General features: G+C 37.8%; 1 long non-coding RNA gene across 3 annotated transcripts; it reads right to left on the bottom strand.

Moving 5' to 3' along the window:
- Positions 1-3,394: 3,394 nt before the first annotated feature.
- Positions 3,395-8,481, bottom strand: LOC138165873 (uncharacterized). Of its 3 annotated transcripts, none has more exons than XR_011169479.1 (3): positions 8,334-8,481; positions 7,044-7,182; positions 3,395-6,339 (listed from the first exon to the last, which is right to left on the bottom strand). It is a non-coding gene; the product is annotated as an uncharacterized lncRNA (long non-coding RNA). The 3 variants fall into 3 exon arrangements; XR_011169478.1 differs by lacking the exon at positions 8,334-8,481 and adding an exon at positions 7,264-7,401; XR_011169477.1 differs by lacking the exon at positions 8,334-8,481 and having other exon boundaries at positions 7,044-7,412.
- Positions 8,482-26,431: the final 17,950 nt, after the last annotated feature.

Below are 26,431 nucleotides of genomic sequence, written 5' to 3'. Positions count from 1 at the left end.
GAAGAGAAAATAGCCCAGGACATCCCCTCTGGGACACTTATGATTAGAGGCCATGATTTGGAGAATGATCTAGCAAAGGGCACTGAGGAAAAGTCATGTAGGAAGAGAAGAACCAGGAGAGAGTAATGTCCTAAACACCTAGAGAGAAGAAAGTATCAAGAAAGAGAGGGTAATCAACAGTGTCAAAGGCTGCAGAAAGGTCAGGAGAATTAGGATTGAGAAACAGCTATTGCATTTGGTAAATGGTAACTTTGGAGAGAGACGTTTTGGCGTAATGATAAGGTTAGAAACAAGAGTGTAAGGGGTTAAGAGTGAGAGTAAGAGGAGACAAAGTGGAACCACCAATTGCAGACACCATTCTCAAGGAATTTAGTTACAAAAAACAAAAGAGATGCTAGGCAATAATTAGCAAGGATAAAAGGATCAGATGAGCATATTTTGAGGATGAGGGAGACATGGGTATCTTGGTAGGTTGTAGGGAAGAAGCAAGTAGACAGGGAAAGATTGAGGAGAGTGAGAGTAGGAAAGACAGTGGTGGAAATCTGTTGGAAGAGATGGGATGAAATGGGATCTTGAGCAGGTTAGCTCTGGTAAGAAGTAAAAACCACTTCCTCATGTAAGGTAGTGGTAAGGGAGGAAAAGGTTGCAGAAGTCATATAAGTGATACAGGATGAGACCAATGGAAGAAGAGGGAGCTCATGGCAAATGACCTCAATTTTTTTCTGTTAAATGTGAAACAAGTAGGGGGAGCCATGGGACATTTGAGGAAGGACAAAGATTTAGAAGAGTTGTTGTGGAGAGTGGGATAATGAGTTGATAAGGGAGGTATAGTAGGATTGCCTAACAACAGTGAGGGTCCAGTTGAAGTTGTGTAACATAAATTTGTGGTGGACCCAGCTAGAATGGTTGTGTGATTTTCTACACCTTTGTTCAGTAGCACATGTATAGGGATGTAATGGTAATGGGAATATGAAGATCTTCCCTGCCCCTTAATAAGCCTAGGAGAGTTTGAAGACCTTCCCTGCTTTGAAAATAAACTCTGTCCCCTAATAAACTGAATGTAGTCACATGGAGCCTGTGGTGGGAGGAGTTTGCTTAAGGGTGGAGCAGAGCCCACAGGAAGGTAGGAGTCAGAGACAGAGAGATGGCAGGAGAGAGGGGATACTCAGGCAAGGAGATAGGTTTGTGAGTAAATATTGATCTTACATTTATTTGTGGGAAGGCTAAAGGATACTGTGGCTCTCTGTATTGTTATGGCTTATTAACTTCTTTGCTACTGTGATGGAATAAGCTTACTGGTTTTGGGATCTGGTTTTCTGGTGTCTGAATAAATGTTTTGGTTCTGTTCTATAGATAGAGAGTCTGCTACATTTTGTGATCGAGCATTATATGGAAATATTTATAGTCACAGTCGATGCTATAAATATTACATTGGCAATACAAGGGACAAAGGCAGTGGATAGTGGGAGTGATCCAAAGCTGAGCCTGGGCATGAGGGACTAAAGAAAAGATGACAATGTAGAGTTGAATTGCTTCACCAAGAGGTCCGGATAGGGAAAAGAGGAGAGAATGTTAAAACAGAGGAGATTTGAGAGTTAAGAGAATTTGGAAGAGAACTGAGAAGTCAAGGGATTGGAGGTTACAGTGTAGACAAAGAGTTAGATTTGTTAAAGGAAGACAGGAAGAAGTGTATCCAATAGATTACAGACAGATAAGAATTTGGAAGAGAGGGTATTTGGAATTCTTTAACATGGGGGTAGTACATTTGTGGGTGATGGCAAGATCAAGATAATTCTTTGTATATGAGCAGGGTGGGGTTGAAAGAATAGATATGGGAAGTACACTGAGGAACTGAGAGGTTAAATGTTTGAGGGGGAGTCAATATGTATGTTGAAGTCCCCTAGTATGAGGGCAGAAGTTGGGGAAGAGAGAAGAAGTGTGAACCATGTATCAAATTCATTGAGGAAGAAAGGAGAATGATCTAGATGCCTATAGACTGCAGCTGCCAGAATGTTGATTGGGTGATAGAAATGAATATCATGAACTTCAAAGGAGGAGAGTTTATTTCTGAGTGATAAAGGTAGGAGAAGGATCTGGAAGTGACAATCAGGAGCAAGGATTAGTCCAACTCCCCTGTCTCAACCAGTGGGCCAAAGGGAATAAGTAAAGGTGTAACCAGTGCTAGAAAGAGTAGTCAGGGAGGCTGTGTTATTGGGGGTGGGGCTCAAGGTATGGCATGATGGCCAGGGGAGCCAGGTTTTAGTAATAACTATAAAATGAAAGGAGTAGGAGAGGAAAAGATTTAGGATAAAGTTTGTTGCCTGTGGAACAGGCATTCCAGGGGGTACTATGGAAGGGGAGGATGATGTTGTTTTGGAACTTCAGGATGAGAGGGTTAAGGGGAATGAGGAATAAGGAATCAAGTTGTGGTGAATGGCTAGTGAGGTTTGGATGATGACCTATAGGAGTTCAAAATCACTGGGATAGGTAGAGTGTGGCCAGGTGTTCATCACTGAGTGAAAATCAACACTCTTCTTCCAAAAGGAGGCTGGAGATTGGGCTGCAATATGAGATCAAAGAAAGAGAAAAAGGACCTACATGTACAAAAATATTTTAAATGACTTTTTATAGTAGCTTCAAAATGGAAATTAAGGGACTTTCTTCATATTGGGGAATGGTTAAATTATAATATACAAATACAATGGAATATTACTGTGTAATAAAAAAAGATGAAATGGACAGTTTCAGAGAAAACTGGGAAGACTTCTATAAACTGATGCAAAGTGAAGTGAGAAGTGGAAGAACAATGATAGAAAGACTATAAAGAAAAATATCTTTTAAAGACTTTAGAAGTCTGATCAATGAATTGATAAACTATGAGTACAAAAGAGTGAAGATCAAACATGCCATTCACCACCTTCCAGAGAGGTGATTAATTCAAAATGCAGAGAGATACACACATTTTCATGGAATCTGTTTTCCTGGACTATGTATGCTTATGATGAAGGTTTTCTTCCTCATTTTGCCTTTTTGTTGTTCAAATTGAGTGGGAAGGGAAGTGAGATGGGTATTATTTTTTAAAAACTATTTTAAAAGTGGAGACTCCAGAACCATGAAAGTGAGCAAACCAACAAAACCCTTAGTGTTTTCTGATGTTTCAGTCTTCTTCCTTGGTAATATGCTCTCTCCTCAGCTCCAACAGGACACTTAAGGGAAAGACTCTCTAGGTGAGCTGTGTGGAAACAGAGTTGGAGCCAGGTCAGGCATAGCTGCCCAGGTGACATAAATGAAAGGAAATTCAATGAGGTAATGTGGAAGTGTTTTTAAATATCTAATGATGATATATATTATCATAATATAAGTATATATGATATATGACCATTTAACATAATAATTATATTAAACTTTAGTATTAAAGTTTATCGATGAGAAACACCAACATGAATATTTCAATATGTTCAACAATGAAAGAATATGAAACTGCATTTGAACTATGTAGCTTTTTTTTTTTAGGGTAAATTAAATGTAACATGAAAGTACCCAGATTGTCTTCTTCTGACCTTCCTCATGTTCTCTTCCGAGAATTTTCAAAATCTTTCATTGATATTTTTTTCATGGTTTTGGGGGCAGTATCATCACTACTCACCAGCTGCCACCCCACCCCCCAATAGAAGCCCTTTCATGTAACTAGTGAAGAAAAGCAAATAAAAAATCAGCCTTTTCTGAAAATGTCCCCAATTCTGTAACTCTAATTTATTTCTTTTGTTCTTATAACATTTGATTTCCCAATATATCTTTCTCTTCCCCTACCTGGAGAGCTAGCTATACTTTATGACAAAGAATTTTCTTTTAAAAAGGGAAGAAATATAGTTGATTAACACATTAATAGGGCAGCTAGATGGTGCAGTGGATAGAGCACCAGGCCTGTAGGTAGGAAGACATCTTCCAAAATTCAAGTCTGGCCTCAGCCACGCGTTAGCTGTGTGACCCTGGGCAAGTCACTTAACCCTATTTGCCTCACTTTCCTCATCTGTAAAATGAACTGGAGAAGGAAATGGCAAACCACTCTAGTATCTTTACTAAGAAAACCCCAAATGGAGTCATGAAGAGTCTTACATGACTGAACAACAATAACACATTAAAAAATCTGACTTTTATATGTATTGTTCTATACTCATATTCCCCACCTCTTCAGAGAAGGGGGATATGCCTTCTCTTATCTCTCTCTTCTTTGGGGGCATGCTTGGTCACTATAATTTCATAGCACTGACTTTTGATTGCTTTGTTGTTTTTTTTCCCCATTTACATTGTTGTAGTCTATATATATGTACACAAACATACACATACATACCTACATATATACATATACAGGCTTTCCCTGATTCGATGTCATGTCTTCCTATACTTGTTCTTTGTTATACTCAGCATTTATTACAACACAGTAATTGGTACATTACTGTACCATAACTTGGACCTGTTGATGTGTAGGTATCTACTTTGCTTCTAGTTTTTTTTTACTACAAAAAATATTCAAATATTTTGTAACTATGTTAAATATATTAAAATATTTTGGTGTATATCCCTAGCACTTATATCTTTGGATTAAAGAATATAGGCATTTCAGTCACTTTCTTAACATAATTCCAAATTTCTTTCCAGAATGAGTGGAACAATTCACAGTTTCACTAATAGTGCTTCATATGCCTATCTTTCCACTACCTTTGCAACATTTGCTACTCTCATACTTTGTTATTTTTCCTAATTTTCTGGTTATGAGATGAAATCTCCCAACTGTTTTGATTAGCATTTCTCTTACTATTAATGATTTGGGGCATCATTTTCTATGGTTATTAAGAGCTTACAATCCTTTTGAGAACTCTGTTCATATCCTTTGACTACTTATTTATCAAGAAATGGTTTTTGTTTTCATAAATTTGTTAGTCATCTACATACTTTCATCAGTATACTTGATGTATTGGTTCCCTCCCCCTTCCCCACTCTTCCTAGTTTTGTTTTGTCTCTGAACAAGCTTTTCAGTATCTTGTAGCTGAAATAATTTATGAATAAATATTATGAAATATTTATATACATTTTGTAATGATCTCTCTCCCTTGTTTGGTTAGGAATTTACCCCCTGGCCACAACTGTAAAAGGAAGCTATGGTTCTCTTCTAATTTTTTATAATGTAACTTTTAGTGTTCAAGTCATATATCCATTATGAGTCTATTTTGGTATGTGTTATAATATGTTACTCTAAAGCTAATTTCTACCAGCAAGCTTCCCAATTTTCCTTGTCTAATTTTTCTTCGTCAAATAAGGAGTTCTTTCCTAGGTAAATTATGTTTTCTAATTTGTAGAACACTGGGGTAGCAGAGTTCCATTATTTTTAATTCTTCCTTTTCTAATCTGCTTCATTGATCTACTTTTCCTTTTTTTTAGCCAGCACCCAATAATTTTGATGATTGCTATTTTATAATATAATTATGAGGTCCAGAGGTACTCTTCATTCCTTTGATATTCTAGATATTTTGTTCTTCCAAAATGAATTTTTTAATTATTTTATTTAGCCCCATAAAGTATCCTCTTGGTAGTTTGATTGGTATAGTGCTAAATAACATACTTGAAAGTGCTTTGAAAACTGGAATGTGATCTCATAGACTGTTAGAGCTTTGTAAGGGACCTTAGAAATCACTTAGTCCAATCCCTTCATTTTATAGATAAGGAAATTGAGGCTAATAAAGCAGAATTCACATAAATATAAAATGGTAGAAGCAGGACTCAAATCTAGGCCTTCTAATTCCAAGTGGCCTCAAAGTCTGGGCTTTTCCCACTACACTATGCTGCTACATAAATGATACTATCTGAAACACCGGTCGCTTTTTGAGGATAGATTTGGAGTCAAAGGACCTAGTTCTATTTACTTACCATCTGTGTGAAGTTGGGCAAGTCTTGGCCCCTATTTCCTCATTTGTAAAAAGAAGAAGTTGGACTAAGGTCTTCTCTAAATTTATGGTCCTATAAAATTCAAATTTTAATTGGAGTATTTGAGATTTCAGTTTCAATTCTCCATTTTGCTATCAGACAGCAGTCATTACATTATTAAAAACAACAACACAATCTGCTTCCTTAAAATAACAGGTAGGTTATTCTTTCTATACACTCCTTCCTATTTCTGAGGAACAAAAGACCTGAACTAGACTGTCGTTCTGAAAGAGAGAGGTTTCTTCCAAATACTCTCTCTATAATACCCATTTGGAATTTCCTGTCTCCATCTTCGGAAATCGTACCAAAACCACTCCAGCTCTTTAAGTGCGCTTTGTAGGTTCCAAAGGGTAGTTCCTGAAAAATAAGAGAGTAACAAGGCAGGAAATAACACAGTAATATACAAAGGCTGCCTGTTTAGATGAACGAACTTCCTGTCTGCTCTTCCATCAAGGGATAAGCAATGTTACTAACCACGAAGTTCAAGGGGGGCTGGGTGGGAGTGTTAGGCCCAGTGTTAACCAGAGTCTGTCACTCGTTCTGCCATGAAGACGCTGATTTCCCCGGGCATGGCATTTTCTTGGCGAGCAGAGGTCTCTGTTTCATTTGGAAGAGGGATGACGAGGATAGGGAGCCGTACCAGTTAAACAGACAAATGTGATCAGACAGGATTATCACTGAGCAGTCTCCCTGTAGCTGGCGTACCAAATACCTACTTCTTCTCTTGGTGCTCCAGCTGCCTTCCTCATCCTCTCATCCCACAATGCATTTTGCAGACTGGCTAGCAAGCTCAGTTCCCTTCACGTAGCAATAGCCTTCCGCACCCTAACGTAAAATTTCCTTCTCCTTTCATTTCCTTCTTTCCCACACAACCTCAACACTCCCCTACCTGCCTCACCAAACTCCCAAACTCCGGCAGTGGCCAAGCCTAGTAGCAGCAGTTTCTCTTAAAACATTACCAGGGCTCCCTGAGAATCATTGGCAGATACCCAGGGAACACCGTCATCCTTCTTTGCAACGTCGTTAGACTGAAAATAAACAAAGTAAAAACATTGTCCTACCTCCTTCTCAGCCTTTACGGATGCCCAGTCTCTGTCATTTGCACCACCTTTCTGGGAAAAGAGTAGGAAACCGGGGCTTCAGCGCAGTGCCATCATGTGATGAGTGTAATTCAGTGACTGTGCTTTGGCTATTTCAAGCCTGAAAGGAGAGTGAACATGAAAAACAGGAAGAAAAAGAAAACGGGCTGCATTTTCTTATTCAAGCCCTACTAAATCATACGTGTGAAGGGTTGGCAATTGATCCTGGGGGAGAATATCTGAAAAATCAAGAAGACTAGCATCCATGTCGGTTAATGTTAAATGAGGGACCAGTGAGAGGAATGAGGGTGCGGACCTGACGTGCTGGCGTCGTGGTTGGGCGGTTGGGGGTGGAGGTGGGGAGAGAGATTTCTGGTGCAATGAGAAGATAAGCTTAGAGCTGTTTAGAGCCAGTCCTGTGCCTTTCTCTGCTGCTGCTCGGAAGGTCGCCGGTCGTTTCTTCCTTCACCTTCTACTCATATCCTTCAAAACTGAGCAGTATTAGTAGATTATCCCTTCTCCCCACTTTTCCGTAGCGGGATCTTTGCTGCTTTCCTGTTGCTACCCACCTGGGTGACCAGATATTTCCATAAAGGACATGATTACCTCTTACGTTATTAAAGTAAACAATTTTTTCATTGAGGATTGTTGGAGGGAATGACGTATTTGGATGTGTAGTAAAAACAGGAACTACAAAGTTGAGTTTGTGTTGTGTGATGAGAAAGGAATTAGAAAGATTGTCTAATAAACAGCGTCCCCCTCCGTCTTTTTGTTTGTTAAAGGGGAAAAATACTTTCCTCCGAGCCATTATCGCAAGGTATATCAAACAAACTTGTATTATTCTTTCTTGTTCTTGAGTTTGGGTTTGGGGTTTTTTGTTTTATTTTGTTTTGTTGTTGTTGCTGTTCTTGAATTTATTGTTCTTGACTTTGGGTTTTGTTTTGTTTTTTGTCTTTATTTTCTCAAACATCTGGACAAAGGGTGGCACCAGATTATACGGTAAGAGCCGCCTTCCTTCCTCCTTTACACCCTCTTTCGTCCTCCCTCCCTTATCTTGTAACGGGTGTGTATGTGTCAGTGACCAGCCAGAACGCTGGACGACAAAGGAAGAGGTTAGCCCGGAGCCTCCCTTGCCGGTGGATTCTCCCGTGCTTGGGAGTGGGGCAGCTCACCCTTCCTCTTCCCCACCTTCCGCCCACCTGCTTCCCCGGGTCTCTGGGTGCCCCGGCTGACCTAGTTGCAGTTAGGGGCGTAGAATACAGATCCACATACCTCGAGTCTAGAGGGACACATTTTCTTTCTCTCCCTCACTTGTCTATTCCTTTTCTGTGTGATGGATTAGAAGCAGCAGGATCGCACAGGGACAATGACTCCTTGTCTATTTCCTGCTCAGAAGTCCTCTCACTATGAAGAGGAATCAGGAGAGAAAAAGGAAGTTCCTTCCTTTCTCAGGGACTAGTGTGCCTCTGCCTCAGTTTGAACTATCCCTACAAATCACTTTTTAAAAAAATCCTCACCTTGTGCAGGAAATAAAGACTCCCTCCTTTCACAGTTTGCATTTTGTTTCCTTGCTCAGTGAACCACCAAAAATATTTAACATTCATTTTCCTCCTGTGAAAGCATAAGCTCCTTCTAAATTGGAGGTTTGGGGATCGGGTTTTTTTTTTTTTTGGCCATTTTCCCCAACTTCTATACCTGTCCATGACTTCGGATTGCATTAGCTTTCATGCCTTGTCTTGTTCCTTTATTGATTTTTTTCTTCTTAAGTGACGATTAGAAAAGGTAGAAAGTGATTACTAAAATAAATAAATTACCAAGTTCTTTGGCACTACACTAATGTTTGGGATTTTTTTTTTAAGTTCACCATTCTCTATTAAAACAAGTGAATTACAGTCACCAAAGTGAGAGGTGCCGGGGTCAAACCAGTGTTAACTAGAAAGCAGCAGACTTAGTTTTGTTCTAGTTCTGGTTTTTCGATTAGCCAAACATAGACTTCCTCTCTTTGGGCCTTAATTTCCTTAGGAAGTTTGACATAAAGAGATTTTTTAGGGCCCCTCCCACCTCCTACTTTTTGTGGATAATGTTCATTTTCAAAGATTCAACTCATTGTTTGGAGGAGTTGCCAAAATTGTGAGTTCCTTCATTCTTCTGTGTGTCCTGTGTTTTAATATAGTTTATTTTTAGAATTGCATAATCTTGCAGACATATATGGGCACATATACTCTAGATGTTTTTTAAAAATGAAATGTTTTTTATGCCTGTTGTTTTTACATCATATACATGTCCAAATATATGCCACTAACAACTTGCAAGTGTTTCCTGGTAACAAAGATTTTTTTTTTTCTCTCTTGAGGAAACTCCTTCCACTGATATAGTTCTTACTATCTTTTGTTCTTCATTTTTAAAGAGGATCAATGACATCAAGGGTGATGTCCTTACTTGTACATGGTGAATTGGTCAGCCTCACTCTCTCTCCCAGAGTCATTGAAATCCAGTGGCAGGACAGAAGTCAGGACAACTGGTTGACCCAGAATGTAGTGGATGATTATAACATCTTCAATATCTGACCAGGTCCTAAGCATTCTACAATGTCTGTTTCAGCTGCCTTGATGAATGTCATAATAAATTGTTCTATTCTGCCAAGTAAAACTTCACATCCTCTTAACTCACCAACAGGCCTGTTGGATATCCTCAACCAGCTAGAAACATGCTCTGCAACTTATAGCCTTGCCTGAGGGCACTATGAGGTTTAATGAGTTACCCCAGGGTGCAAAAGGACATACACTTGTATCTGAAGGGAAATTAAATTGAAAGTTGGCACCAACCAATTTTTCCTGCTTCAAGGCATATCACTCTTCTGCTACACTTAGCGTTCCAGCCAAATTGACCTTCTTTCTGTTGTTCACATTGGACACTCTGTCTTCCTTCTTCCTCTTTTTTTACACTAGTCATCCCTCTCTCCTGGAATACATTCCTTCTTCTTTTTTTTCAGAGGGCATTTGGGGTTAAGCAACTTGCCCAGGGTCACATGGCTAGTAAGTGTTAAGTGTCTGAGACCGCATTTGAACTCAGGTCCTCCTGACTCCAGGGCTGGTGCTCTATTCACTGCACCACCTGGCCACCCTAGAATGCATTCCTTCTTTACCTCCAATTCATAGAATACCTTTCTTGCTTCAAGCACCACCTTCTAAATGACATTTTGCAAAAAAAGAGCTGGTTTTATAAAAAAAAAAAACAATAAAATAGATAATTTGGTTAATTTGATTACAAAAAGAAGAAAATCAAATTACCAGTATCAAAAATTATAAGGTTGAATTAACCACCAATGGAGAGGAAATTAAAATAATAATTAGGAACTATTTTGACCAACTGTATGCCAATAAATCTGGCAATCTAAGTGAAATGGATTAATATTTACAGATATATAAATTGCCCACGTGACAAAAGAGGAAATAAAATACTTAACCCCATTTCAGAAAAAGAAATTGAGCAAGCTTTAAATGAAGTCCCTAAGAAAACAATCTCTAAGGACAGATGGATTCACAAGTGAATTTTACCAAACATTTAAAGAACAATTAATTCTAGTACTATATAAATTATTTGGAAAAAAATAAAAAAAGGAGTCCTACCAAATTCTTTCTATACAAATATGATGCTGATACCTAAACCTGGAAGAGTCAAAACAGAAAGAGAAAATTATAGACCAATTTCCCTAATGAATATAGAGGCAAATATTTTAAATGAAATATTAGCAAAGAGATTACAGCAACTTATCAAGAGGATGATAAACTATGACAGGGTGGGATTTATACCAGGAGTGCAGGGCTGGTTCAATAATAGGAAAACTATCAGCATAATTGACCATATCAGTAACAAAATTCACAGAAATCATATTCTCTCAATAGATTCAGAAGAAGCTTTTGACAAAATACAACACATACTCCTATTAAAAACAGCAAAGAGCACAGTAATAAATGGAATTTTCCTTAAAATGATAAGTAGCCTCTATCTAAAACAATCAGCAAGCATTAATGGGGATAAGCTAGAAACATTTCCAGTAAGATCAGGAATCCTTTATCACCACTACGATTCAATATTGTAATAGAAATGTTTATTTTTCTTTTTTTATTAGTTCAACACCTCTGGTTTTCGGTTTTATTGATCTTTGCTTTGATTATTAGGATTTCTATTTCAATTTTTCTAATGTATTTTTTTCAAATGCTTTATTAACTTCTGATTTGCATCATTCATTTCCACCAAATTTTGAGTTACAAATTTTCTCCCTATTTTTCCCCTACCTGCCGCCCCAAAATAGCAGTCCCACAGGATATCCCCTCCTCCAATCTGCTCTCTCCCATATCTTCTCCCATACCCCTTTTGACTTTTCCAGTAGAGTATGATGGATCTCTATGCCCCAGTGCCTGTATATCTTTTTTTCCCAATTACATATAAAATAGTATTAATAATAGCATATATATTAAACATTTGATTTTAAAACTTTGAATTCCAGATTCATTCCCTTCCTCCCTTATCACCCAACCTTTCTGGGAAGATAAGCAGTTCAGGATAGGTTGTACATGTGTAGCTAATGCAAAACATTAACATAGTAGATATATTGTAAAAGACTGACTATATTTCCCTCTCTCCTATCCCACCTCCCATTTGTTCTATTATCTACTTTGATCCCATTCCTTTTCAAAAGTGGGTGCTTCCAACATCCCTCCCCCCAGCCTGCCCTCCCTTCCATCATCCCCCCTCTTATCCCCTTCCCCCCTTCTCTCCTGTAGGGTGAAATACCCTATTTAGTGTGTATTTCATTCCCTCCCCAAGCCAAATTCAATGAGAATAAGGTTGACCCATTCCCTTTTTGCTTCCTATTCTTCCCCTCCATTGTAACCATTTTCCCTTGACTCTTCTATATGAGATAGTTTACCCCATTCTGTCTCTCCCTATCTCCTCTCATTATATTCCTCTCTCACCTCTTAATTTCACCTTTTAAGTATCATCCCTTCCTATTAAATTGGTCCTGTGCCCTCTATCTATGTATACCTGTAAACATATATACACACATTTACATATGTATTTGTACACCCATATACCCTCTGATATATTTCTATTCCCTTCAACTATTTTCATACTGAGAAAGGTTTCATCAGTTACAATTATTGTTTTTCCATGTAGGAATGTTAATAGTTCAACTTTGATAAGTTCCTTATGATTTCTTTTCCCTGTTTACCTTCTCATGCTTCTCTTGCTTCTTGTATCTGAATGTCAAATTTTCTATTCAACTCTGGTTTTTTCATCAACAATGCTTGAAAGTCCTCTATTCCGCTGAATGACCATATTTTCCCCTGAAACATGATACTCAGTTTTGCTGGGTAGGTGATTCTTGGTTTTAATCCCAGCTCCTTTGACCTCCAGAATATCATATTCTAAATCCTTCGATCCCTCAATATAGAAGCTGCCAGATCCTGAGTTATCATGATTGTGTTTCCACAATATTCAAATTGTTTCTTCCTGGCTGCTTGTAATATTCCCTCCTTGATCTGGGAATTTCGAAACCTAGCTATAATATTCCCAGGAGTTTTATTTTGGGGATCTTTTTCAGGGGGTGATCGGTTAATTCTTTCAATCTCTATTTTGCCCTCTGGTTCTAAAACATCAGGGCAGTTTTCCTTGAGAATTTCTTGGAGGATGATTTCTAGGTTCTTTCTTTGATCATGGCTTTCAAGGTAGTCCAAAAATTTTTAAATTATCTCTCCTGGATCTATTTTCCAAGTCAGTGGTTTTTCCCATGAGATATTTCACATTGCCTTCTATTCTTTCATTTCTTTGGATCTCTTTAACAGCATCTTGATTTCTCATAAAGTCATTAGCTTCTATTTGCTCCAATTTAATTCTGAAGGAATGATTCTCCTCAGTGAGCTTTTGAGATTCTTTTTCCATCTGGCAAATTCAGCTTTTTAAGGCATTCTTCTCCACATTGCCTTTTTGAGCCTCTTTTGCCATTTGAGTTAGTCTGTTTTTTAAGGTGTTACTTTCCTCAATCAGGCTGCTGACTCTCATTTCATAATTTTCTTGCATTGTTCTCATTTCTCTTCCCAATTTTTCCTCCACTTCTCTTATCTGCTTCTTAAGGTCCTCTATAGCCTGTAGCTAGCTCGTATTTTTCTTTGAAGCTTTTAGTGCAGTTCTGACTTCACTGTCTTCCTCCTGTTCCATGCTTTGATCCTTTTTGTCCCCAAAATAAGAATCTAATGTTGTATTCTTCTGTTTGTTTTGCTTTCTTTGCCTGGTCATGTCACCACTCAGTCCCTTGACCCCTGGGCTTTTTGCCACAGTAGGACTCTGCTACCAGACAGGGGAGATTTCATCCCAAAGTCTGGGGTTTTCTCAGCTGCCAGAGGTATTAGTTGGGTGCCATTTTGGAAGCCTCCATACACTCTGGCAAGCTGGTCACACACCCCAGGACCTCCACTCTAGACCACAATCCAGATCCAAGCAGGTTAAAGCAAGAGCGATGACTCCTCAGACTTGTCACTTGGTCCCCCTACACTCTGCAGGCCAGGAGCTGAAGCTACCACATGACTGCACTGCAGCCCTCAGTGACTTCTCACCCCGGGGGCAAAAGCTGACACACTCCTGACTACTGGGTCCCAAAGTCCACACTGCACTGACCTGTCACTTTGTCCTTAGCATCTATGTGTTGATAATTCTGGAACATTACAGCTGCTGGTGATCTGTAGTCCCTCTAGCTGGTGGTTGGTCAGGCCTGCCCTGGGGCTAAAACCTTGACTCACCGGCTTTCATGTGGCTGGGCTCAGCTCCCAGAGCTCTGTGCTGGCCAATTCCTGCCAGCCTGCTGGGCTATCCTCAGTGGGAGGTTAGCTTCTCTGTGTCATTTTGTGGGTCCTGTAGCTCCAAAGTTTGTTCAGAGTTCCCTTTTACATGGATTGGAGAAGGTGGGAGCCGAAGCTGCTTGGAGGTCATGTTTCTACTCTGCCATCTTGACTCTGCCCCTGTAGTGGAAATGTTAGCTTTAGCTATAAGAGAAGAAAAATAAATTGAAGGAATTAGAATAAGCAATGAAGAAGCAAAGTTATCACTCTTTGCAGGTGATATGTTATACTTAGATAATCCTAGAGAATCAAGTGAAAAAATTACTTGAAGTGACAAATAAGTTTAGCAAAGTTGTAGGATATAAAGTAAATCCACATAAATCATCAACATTTCTGTATATTACTAACAAAGCCCAACAGCGAGAGATAGAGAAATTCCATTCAAAGTAACCATAGACAATATAAAATACTTGGGAGTCTATCCACCAAAACAAATGCAAGAACTATATGAACATAATTACAAAATGCTTTTTACACAAATAAAGTCAGATCTAAATAATTGAAAAAATATCAGTTGCTCATGGATAAGCTGAGTTAATGTAATTAAAATGAAACTTCTACCTGGATTAATTTACCTATTTAGTGCCATACCAATCAAACTACCAAAAATCATTTTATAGAGCTAAAAAAAATAACAAAATTCATCTAGAAGAACAAAAAGTTCAGAATATTAAGGGATTTGAAAATGAAAAATGAGGGGTGGCTAGGTGGTGCAGTGAGTAAAGTGCCGGCCCCAGAGTCAGGAGGACCCGAGTTTGGTTCCAGCCTCAGACACTTAACACACACACACACACACACACACACACACACAACTAGCTGTGTAACCTTGGGCAAGTTACTTAACCCCAATTGGCCTCTAAAAGGCAAAAAAAGAAAAAGAAAATGAAAAGAAATGTAAGGGAAGGTGGCCTATAGATACAAGAACCTAAACCTATATCATAAAGCAGCAATCATCAAAACCACTAGGTACTGCCTAAGAGATAGAGTGGTAGATAAGTGAAATAAATTAAGTACACAAGAAAAAGTAGTCAATGACTATAGTAATCTACTGTTAGATAAACCCAAAGACTCTAGTTTCTGGATAAAATCTCACTATTTGACAAAACTGCTGGGAAAATTGAAAAGTAGTATTGCAGAAACTAGGCATAGACCAATATCTTATGCCATATACCAAGATTAAGTCAAAATGGGTACATGATTTAAATATAAAGGGTGATACTATAAGCAAATTAGGAGAGCAGGGAATAGTGCACCTGTTAGATATATGAAGAAGAGAAGAATTTATGATCAAACAAGAGATAAAGAACATTATGAAATGCAAAATGGATAATTTTTATTACATTAAATTGAAAAGTTTTTTTTTTAGGTTGGTATTATAACATTTATTAAAATAATGCTATGGGTTAATAGAAACAGCAAAGAACCAAAGAATTAAAATGCAAGCTATGTAAAATCCCAATTAAAACCAAATGTGTCTAATGTATTCATTCAGTAGCTAACTAAAAGCCCAAGAAAGACAACACTCTCAATATAATAAAGAACTGCAAAACAATTGGCAATTTTCAGTTATCAAAATTGTGGGTTTTGCATTTTGTATCCTTTTCTCAATCAGGAAAATAATTCTTTTTGAATGTTATATAACATACATATAAAACAAGATAGAAAAATACATTATAAACTTGTAACAATGGCTGTAAATACATTATCTTACATGTTTCTCATAGGCAATAGGTTGATTATGGTACATACATAGTATGAAACTACTAAGATAATAAAGAATAGACAAAATACATGTCAGCTGTATGGTAGCATACAAGTGACACTCCCATCTACCCACTCTAAAAAAAATTACATAATGCTGTCAGAAGAAAAGTCTTAAAACTACATATTTTAATAAGAAATAAATCCAATAAAGAATGATAATACTGAGAACCAAGGCATTCAGAGATTTCAAAAGTCATGCTTTTCTTTAGTTGATCCAAAATTTTGTCAACTAAGTTTAAATTGAAAAGTTTTTGCACAAACAAAATCAATGCAACCAAGATTAGGAGGGAAGAAGAAAACTGAGAAAGAATTTTTACAACTAGTGTCTCTGATAAAGGGCTAATTTCTAAGATTCAGTTAAGTGAACGGAGTCAAATTTATAAGAATACAAGTCATTTTCCAATTGATAAATGGTCAAAGGAGATGAACAGATAGTTTTCAGAGGAAGAAGTTAAACCTATCTGTAGTCATATGAAAAAAATGCTCTAAATCACTATTGATTAGAGAGATACAAATAAAGACAACTCCAAGGTACCACATCATACCTATCAGATTGGCTAACATGACAAACAGAAAATGATAAAGGCTGGAGAAGATATGGGGAAGTTGGAACACTAATTCATTGTTGGTGGAACTGTGAGCTGATCCAACCATTCTGGAGAGCAATTTGGAACTATTCCCAAAGGGCTATAAAACTGTGCATACCCTTTGACTCAGCAATACTACTTCTAGGTCTGTATCCCAAAGAAATCATAAAAATAGGAAAAGGACCCAGATGTAGAAAAATATTTATAGCAACTCTTTTAATAGTGGCCAAGAATTGGAAATGGAGGGGATGCCCATCAATTGGGGAATGGCTGAACAAGTTGTGGTTGTATGAATATAATAAAGTACTATTGTGCTATAAGAAATGATGAGCAGACAAACTTCAGAAAAAGGTACAAAAACTTACATGAACAGATGCTGAGTGAAGTGAGTAGAACCAGGAGAATATTGTGCCCAGCAAGAGTAATATTGTGCAATGACCAACTTTGATAGACTTAGCTTTTCTTAGCAATGCAAACATTTAAGACAATTTGAAAGGACTCATGGTACAAAATACTATCCACATCCAGAAATTGAACCATGGAGTCTGAATGCAGATCAAAACATATTATTTTCTCTTTCTCTCTTTTTTTTTGTTTCTTCTTTTTCATGTTTTTTTTCCTTTGGTTCTAGTTCTTCTTTTTGCTTTTTGGAGGGGGGAAGGCAGGGCAATTGGAGTTAAGTGACTTGCCCAAGGTCACAAAGATAGTAAGTGTTAAATGTCTGAGGCCAGATTTGAACTCGGGTCCTCCTGACTCCAGGGCCAGTGCTCTATTCACTGTGCCACCTAGCTGCCCCCTAATTCTTCTTTACAACATGACTTACAAGAAAATATGTTAAATTTGATTGTACACATATAGCCTATATCAGATTGCACACCATCTTGGAGAGGGGGAGGAAAGAGAGGAGGAGAAAATTTGGAACTCAAAATCTCCTAGAAGTAAATGTTGAAAACAAAATAAATCAATAATTTTTTTAATTTAAAAAAAACTTTTAAGTAAAAACTAATCTAACTTACCTTGGGGAGTATAGGGTTGGGATATTGCTCCATCCATACTCTGCATCTTGGTAGTAAAATCTTTAAAGTTTTCTAGAAAACCTTACACCACCTAAATGACTTTGGAGCTATTAGTCTACTGTGATTTCACAGATTTGAGAAGTTTTGATATAGGTCGCACCAACAGAGGAAAAGAAAAACTAAAATAAATAGCAAAACCAAATCAAAATAAAAAATTTAACATCCTTCTGAAGTGATGACTATGTGGAGTGGAGATGCAAATCCAAGCTTTGTGTCTCCACCTCCCCTTTGAAAGGACTGAGTGCCAGTCAGGTGAGTGATGCTAAATCTTTGCAATTTACAGTGGGTTTCTCAATATGAAGAGGTGGACATGAGCATAAGCAGCTGTAGGAACTTTGGGATGATAGACATTTTTCAGGGAGAATTATTCTGTACCATCACACACTTAGTGTTACCTAGCCCATTGGCCAAAGTCTACCATTCCTTGGGAGTCAAATGGGGGATTAGGAAAAAATATACAATCTGTGCTGCATTTAAAGCCTATTTGGGGCTCTCCCTTCTTCTGTGGGGGATAGGTAGATGTTTTCACCCCCTCCCTTATTACCAGTCAAGAAGCCACCTCCCAACAATGCCATCCCTTGTTCCTCCAAGCTCTCCCTGGGGAAGTGTACTGACAACAAATTGAAGGAGTCAATTCATTCTAGATTATAGCAAGTGAATGGGCTATAGTGGGCCTGTCATTGCTACTGTCCATGCCAGCTATTGTTCTGCCACACTGGGGCTAGATTTTACCTAAATCTTCCCAATTATGCATTGATTGCTGTGAGTATGCATTGTCACTACCCTCCTATATGTGGCAAGAACTCTATAGGTGCTGCAGACAATACCCTTGACTTGTCTACAACAGTTGCTGAGGGAAGGAACACGCAGTTCTAAGGCAGGTGCCTAGAAGAAGCTCTGACAAGAGCTGTGCAAAACCCCAGAAATTTGGGACACAGCACTCTCCACTCTGGAAGCAGAGTTCTACCATGGCAAAGAGCTCAAAAGTCAAGTAATTGGCTGGCAAGATGAGCAAACAGAGAAAGCAAAATCAAACTATAGAATTATTTTTTGGTGACAAAGATGACCAAAACAAAGAACCAGAAGAAGACAGAAAAGTCAAACTCCTACATCATAACTCTCCAAGAAAAATATGAACTGGTTGCAGGCCATGGAGGAGCTCAAGAAGGATTTTGAAAATCAAGGGAGTGAAGTAGAGAAAAAATTGGGAAGAGAAATGAAAAAGATGCCAGAAAATAATGGAAAAATGAGTCAGCAACGTTCTAAAGAAGACCCAAAAATACTGAAGAAAATAACACCTTAAAAAATAGACTAATTCAAATGGCAAAAGAGGTCCAAAAAGTCAATGAGGAGAAGAACACCTTAAAAAGCAGAATTGGTCAGATGGAAAAGGAATTTCAAAAACTCACTGAAGAGTATGATTCCTTCAAAATTATATTGGAGCAAATGACAGCTAATGAGTTTATGAGAAATTAAGATACTATAAAACAGATCCAAATAAATGAAAAAAATAGAATACAATGTGAAATATCACATTGGAAAAACCACTGACCTGGAAAATAGATCCAGGAGAGATAATTTAAAAATTATTAGACTACCTGAAAGCCATGATAAAAAAAGAGCCTACAAATCATCCTTCAAGAAACTCAAGGAAAATTGCCATGATATTTTAGAACCAGAGGGCAAAATAGAAATTGAAAGAATTCACTGATCACCTCTTGAAAAAGATCCCGAAAAGAAAACTCCTAGGAATATTATAGCCAAATTCCAGAGTTCCCAGGTCATGGAGAAAATATTACAAGCAGTCAGGAAGAAATAATTTGAGTATTTTGGAAACACAATCAGGATAACAGAAGATCTAGCAGCGTCTACATTAAGGGATGGAAGGGCTTTTAATATGATATTCCAGAGGTCAAAGGAGATAGGATTAAAATCAACAATCACCTATCCAGGAAAACTGAGTATAATACTTGTGTCAACAATTCAGTATTCACAATGCCTACAGTAACTATAAATATGCTGATATAGTTATTAATCACAAAATGTAACAGGCTCTCTACATGGGGGGTATAGCTAGAACATTTATTCAAATACCAGAAAACTGAATCCCAAAACCAGAAAGTCAAAGCCATCACATTAGTTAAGGAGTTGGCACACATAGTTAATGTAGTAAATACCCACATTCTCAAGCCTTCAAAACAGAACAGGCTACCTCAAGCAAAGATCCTCCTCTCCTCACTCAAAGCAACTGCTCAGTGTCCACACATCTCACTCCCAGCAGCTCTGGTCCCTCACAGTCCCATCCCTGGCAGTCCTCAGCAGGAGTCCTTAGCAGAAATACTGGCTTGCTTAAAAAAAAGGAGTTTGTTCTACAGCTGCAGCTTCCAGTCACCACGCTGACTCTAGCTTGGCTCCAGCTTCCCCTTGCCCCACCCCTTCCTGCTATGTCATCAAGTTCAAGAAGCAAGGAAGATCTTCAAATCCTATAACCATTACAATACTTCAGGGGAAAATATGGAAACTCAATGAAATAGAGGACTTTCAAGCATTCTTAATGAAAAGACCTGACCTAAACAGAGAATTTGACTTTCAAATACAAGAAGAAAGAAAAGCACAAGAAGCTAAACAGGAAAAAGAAATCATAAGGAACTTATTAAAGTTGAACTATTTACATTCCTACATGGAAAAATGGTAATTGTAACTCATGAGACATTTCTCAGTATGAGGATAGTTGAAGGGAATATATATGTATATATGTATATATATGTATATATACACACACATATATGTATACATACACATTTATGTAAGTATAGGTGGGTATATGTATATATATACATATATGTGTGTGTGTACATGTAAACATAGACAGAGGGCACAGGGTGAGTTGAATATGAAGGGATTATATCTAAAAAATAAAATTAAGAGGCGAGAGAGGAATATATTGGGAAGAGAAAGGGAGGGATAGAATGAGGTAAATTATCATACACACTCAATTGGGCATCTTACCCTACAGGAAAGTAGGGGGGAAGGGGATGATAGAAGGGAGGTTAGATTGAGGGAGAGCGTAGTTAGAAGCAAACACTTTTGAAAAGGAACAGGGTCAAAGGAGAAAACTGAATAAATGGAAGGCAGGATAGAATAGAAGGAAATATAGCTGGTCTTTCACAATATAACTACTATGGAAATGTTTTGTGTTACTACACATGTACAACCTGTATTGAATTGCTTGTCTTCCTCGTGTGGGTGGGTGAGAAGAGAAGAAGGGAGAATTTCTGTCTCCACCTCCCACTTGGACAGACTTTGTTTTAAAAACAAATATTAAAGTTTTTTTCATGCAACTGGGAAATAAGGTATACAGGCAATGGAGTATAGAAATCCATCTTGCCCTACAAGAAAGTAAGGGCGGGGGGAGGATTTTGGTCTGGGGGTCTGTAAGGGTGGGGGGAGGATATAAGAGAGAGCAGATGGGGGGAAGAGGTATTCAGTATGCTTGCCATCTTGGGGTGGAGTGTAGTGGAGAGATGGGGAGAAAATTTGTAACACAAAATCTTGCAGAAATGAATGTTGACAACTAAAAATTAAATAAATATTTTTTTTAAAAAAAGATGGCAGATCTTGTGGCCATAGTGGAGTGGGGACCTAGTCACAATTCCACAGTGGAAAAGAGCACTTGTGGTTGCTCATAGACAAGAGCCCAAGTCAGGAGAGTAGTAAACATACCTCTCCCTAGATATTACCACCTTGGAAGAATTCAAAGCTTTACAGACCCCCAGAACTAGTTCTGAAAATAGTTATACAAAAATACTGAAGCTTGGGGTGGTGCCACCTTTACCGCAGGAGTAGAGCTCAACTTTAACCTCAGGTTAATAACCAAGAAGTAGACTGGATAAATGAACAAATAACAACAACAAAATTTTACCATAAAAGTTACTATTGTGACAAGGAAGATCAAAACACAAACTCAGAAGACAACAGAGTCAAAATGGCTACCTCCAAAGCCTCAAAGGAGAAAAATGTAAATTGGCCTCACACCCAAAAGGAATTCCTGGAAGAGTACAAAAAAGGATTTTAAAAATCAAATAAAAGAGTAGAGTAAAAGTTGGGGAAAGAAATGAGAGTGATGCAAGAAAATCATGAAGAAAAGAGTCAACACCTTGATGAAGGAGACACCAAAAATACTGAAAAAAAAAAACCAGAATAAATAGACCAAATGGTAAAAGAGGCACAAAAATACAATGAAGAGAAGAATGCCTTAAGAAGCAGAATTGGCCAAACAGAAAAATGGTACAAAAAGAGAACTCTTTAAAAAGTGGAATTGGTCAAATGGAAAAGGAGGCACAAATTTAAAATTAGGCAAGTGGAAGCTAATGACTCCATGAGACATCAAAAACAATAAAAAAAATCAAAAGAATGAAAAAAATAGAAGAAATTTTGAATTCGCTCATCAGAAAAACAACTGACCTGGAAAATAGTTTCAGGAAAAATAATGTAAGAATTATTGCACCAACTGAAAGTCATGATTAAAAAACACTTGAATATCATATCTAAAGAAATTATGAAGCAAAACTGCCCCTACATTCTAGAACCAGAGGGTAAAATAAAAATCAAAACAATCCACTGGTCACCTCCTGCAAAAGATCCCAAAATGAAAACCCTCAAGAATATTATAGCCAAATTCCAGAGTTTTCATGTCAAGGAGAAAATATTGCAAGCAGTCAGAAGGAAACAATTCAAGTAAGATGGAGCCACAGTCAGGATAACACATGTAGCAGCTTCTACATTAAAGGATCAGAAGGCTTGTGTAAATCCATGCATGAGCAGCTTTCCAGAGGACTGCTGCTGTGAACAGCTTTCAAAAGTTCTGATTTCATAGTATAGTGAATTCTCCATTTATTCAATAACAAATCAGAGCAAAACATTCATAGAAAATCAAAATACAGCATTCACCTTGTCACAACTCAACAATTTATCACTAAAATGGCCACATTTCATATAAAGTGGTCATATAGTTTTAAAAAAAAGTAAATTCATTTAGTCAATCACAAAATCCCTAATTCAATCACAAAGTACAAAAGTCAAAGTTCTCCACCCCTAGGTCACAGTAAATCATAATCTTCTCAGTCAGTACATAGTATCCAAGTAAAGTCTTCTTTCAGTTTGACTCAAGGCTGGCTCTCAGCTTCCATGGTTTCTCTTCCATGGCCCCAGCTCCAATGTGTCACCTGGGCTCAAAAGCAGGCAGCACCCAGTTCCTTGTGCAGCAACTTGTCCAGTTCTTTGTCCAGTTCCTGTTCCATATTGAAATTTACAGTGTCCAATCCACCACAAGTCCTTCACAGTTCCAGTTTCTGGGAATACAAAGCTTGACAGAGCCACAACAATATTCATACACATTGCCAGCATCATCATCAATTCACTATCTGCCTATGAAGTCAACTCAAACCCACCAATAAGGTGTGAGAACTCAACACAAATCATCAACATAGAAATCAACACAGAAAATCTCACCCACAAACAAGGTCTGAGAAGTCAGCACAAATCATCAGTAAAATCGCAGGACCTCCTAAACCCTCCTTCAGGACTTCTGTAAACATACAACCAGAAAATCCTCTTTCAGGGCTTCCAGTAAGGTCCCAGGGTTTCTGTACAAAGTATCACAAACAAACATCAACACAGACAGAGCAGACAAAGTGCTGGGATACCACAAGTTTTCTTCTTCTTAACTCTGCCACCACAAGAGTCCTCTTTTCAGTTCTGCTGTCTCTAGCCAAGGTCTCTCCTTATATATGGTCATTAGCTTCTCCCCTTCCTGTTTCAGGAGTTCATGAGTTCTAGGGTTAACAAGCTGTGGGGTTCACACATTCTCTTTCTTAACAGACTTGATACAAGGCTCAAAATAAACTTGAACTGAAACAAGGTGTGAACTACTTTTGTGCTTGCCATTACAGCTTGCAATATGATATTATACCAAGCAAAAGAGTTAGGATTACAGCCAAGAATCACCTCTCTAGCAAAATGGAGTACAAAGTCCTTTGGGGAAAATAATAGATAGTCAATGAAATAGATAACTTTGAAGCATTCTTGATGAAAAGACTAGAGCTAAATAGAAAATCTGACTTTCAGATACAAGACTCAAGAGAAACATAAAAAGGGAAAGGAGAAAGAGAAATAAGGGATTCAATAAGGTTAAAGGATTTGCATTCCTATATGGGAAGATGATACTAGTAACTTCTAAGAACTTTACCATTATTAGGGCAGTCAGAAGGAGGGTACAGGTATGAGTTGAATATGGTGGGATGATATCTAAAAAAGTAAAATTATAGGCTGGGAAAATGCACTGGGAGAAGGGGAGATACAAGTAGAATGGGATAAATTATCTCACATCGAAGAGGCGTGAAAGAAGCTTTTATAGTCAAGGGGAAAAATAAGGTAAATAGAGGGGAGTGCTACAAACTTACTCTCACTGGAATCAGCTCAAAGAATAAATAACATATGCTCTAGTAATCTATCTTCTTCTTGTTGCTAAATTGCTCAGTCATGTCCAACTCTTTGGGAGCCCATGTGCCATAGCACCCCAGGCCTTTCTATTCTCCACTATTTCTCAAAGTCTGTTCAAGTTCATGTTCATTGCTTCTACAACATTATCTATCCATCTCATCCTCTGCCATCTCCTTTTCCTTTTGCCTTCTATCTTTTCCAACATCAGGGTATTTTCCAATGAGTCCTGCCTTCTCATTATGTAGTCAAAATAAGCTTCAGCTTCCAGTGAATAGTCTGAGTAGATTTCTTTAAGTATTAACCAATTTAATCTCCTTGCTGTCTTCTCTAGCACCACAATTCAAAAGTGCTGATTCTGAAATGCTCAGCTTTCCTTTTAGTCCAACTCTCATAGCCATACACTGCTCCTGGAAAAATCATAGCTTTGACTATATGGACCTTTGTTGGCAAGATAATTTCTCTACTTTTTATAGCATGTTATCCAGATTTGTCATAGCTTTCATTACAAGGAAAAAGCATCTTTTAATTTCATAGCTACAATCACTATCTGCAGTGATCTTTGAGCCCAAAAATATGAAATCTGACACTGCTGCCATTTCTTCTCCCTCTGTTTGCTGGGAAGTGATAGGACAAGTTGCCAAGATCTTGGTCTTGTTTTTGTTTGTTTGTTTTTAATGTTAAGCTTCAAGCAAGTTTTTATAATCTTCTCTTTAGCATATCTTGTTGTGGCAAAAAAAAAAACCCAACTAGAAAGAGCATAACTTTTAAGCTTCTTACTGTTTCACATATTTCTTTCCTCAATGGAAATTTCATGCTTCCCAGACATGTGATAATCATATGTCAAAAGTTATTGTGTAACTGATATGTGGTAGTTTCACATTTTATGTTTCAAATTGACCAAGCAATAATATGTCGGAAAATTTAGTGCTAGTGTGTCTAAGAAAAAATAAAAACCAAGTTTCTGGCAATATTGAATTAACTTTATTTATAGTTTATAGACTTTAGTATGTTCTCATTGTTACCAATTTGCAAATACTGTTCCCTCTCCCTATCTAATTTTGTCTCTTCTTTCTGACTTTTTGAACCCTTGTGATTGATCCAGGGTCTAATTCAAGGTTCACTTTCTCCAAATTGTGATGAATGAAAAGTCCAAGAGATGTAATTTCTGGGTAATTAATTAGAAATATATTAAGTATGGCTAACAAATACATAACAGAATGAGGTCAGTGGCTTTCTCTTGTAAATTAAAGATGCCCCTGGAGAACACTGAATGCTTAAAATGTCTTTGGAGAAAGGAGTGTACCTGAGGGTGGAAATTAACTCTGATTAATAATCAGTGAGGGGGTAGAGATATTATTGAGGAGGTGGGCAAAAAATCTTTAGCTCCTTCTGCTGAAAATGTGACCTAATCACAAGACTCATCTACCTCCAACAATTCAGCCCAAAGAATCCATCTCCACCCAGACAACTCTGGCTGGTTTTTCCCTTCATGAAACTGGGTCACTTTAAATTCTTTTTCTTTTTTTTTTGCTTTTGTGGAGGGGGAAGGTAGGGCAATTGGGGTTAAGTGACTTGCTCAAGGTCACACAACTAGTTTTGTATGTGTTAAGTGTCTGAGGCCAGATTTGAACTGAGGTCCTCCTGACTTCAGGGCTGGTGCTCTATTCATTGCACCACCTAGCTGCGCCACTCTAAATTCTAATGGAATATTGCAAGGACAGGGGCTTATTTCCTAAGGACAAGATCTCACCTAGATTAGATTCTGTTTGTAAGGTCTTCTAATTGAGGAGGGTCCCACCCAAGATCTAAAAGCATGTGCCCTGTGGATTTGGCCAACCTAATCTATCAGCAATGTCCTTCAGAAACTAGCTAAATAACCTACAAGGGCTGGTTTCTCAATGAGAAAAGAGGAATATAAAACCTTAATTTAATAATTATTAATTAATATGAGAGAAAAATAATAATTTCCCTCACTATGTTGTTGTTGAGTTGTGTCTGACTCATTGTGACCTCCTTTGGCATTTTCTTGACAAAGGTGCTTGCCATTTCCTTCTCCAACTCATTTCACAAATGAGGAAACTGAGGCAAACAGGATTAAGTGACTTCCCCAGGGTCACACACAGTAAACATTTGAGGTCAGATTTGAACTCAAGTAGGTGATTCTTTCTGATTCCAGGTCCAGTGATCTATCCACTGTGCCATCTAGCTGCTCTTTTTTTTTTTCATTTTTCAAATGCTTTATTAACTTCTGTGTAAATCATTCATTTCTTCCAGATTTTGAGTTACAAATTTTCTCCCCATTTTTCCCCTACCCACCATCCCAAAATAGCAGTCCCATAGGATATCCCCTCCTCCAATCTGCTCTCTCCCATGTCTTCTCCCATACCCACTTTGACTTTTCCAGTAGGTCATGGTGGATCTCTAAACCCCAGTGCCTGTGTATCTTATTTCCCAGTCACATGTAAAATAGTATTAATAATAGTGTGTGTGTGTGTATATATATATATATATATATATATATATATATATATATATATATATAT

This window comes from Petaurus breviceps, unplaced genomic scaffold (assembly GCF_028583685.1).
Source record: "Petaurus breviceps papuanus isolate PSGF00001 unplaced genomic scaffold, PetGlider_PUasm1.0 216, whole genome shotgun sequence".
NCBI classification, from domain to species: domain Eukaryota; kingdom Metazoa; phylum Chordata; class Mammalia; order Diprotodontia; family Petauridae; genus Petaurus; species Petaurus breviceps.
This window is presented reverse-complemented; position numbering and strand designations above follow the sequence as displayed.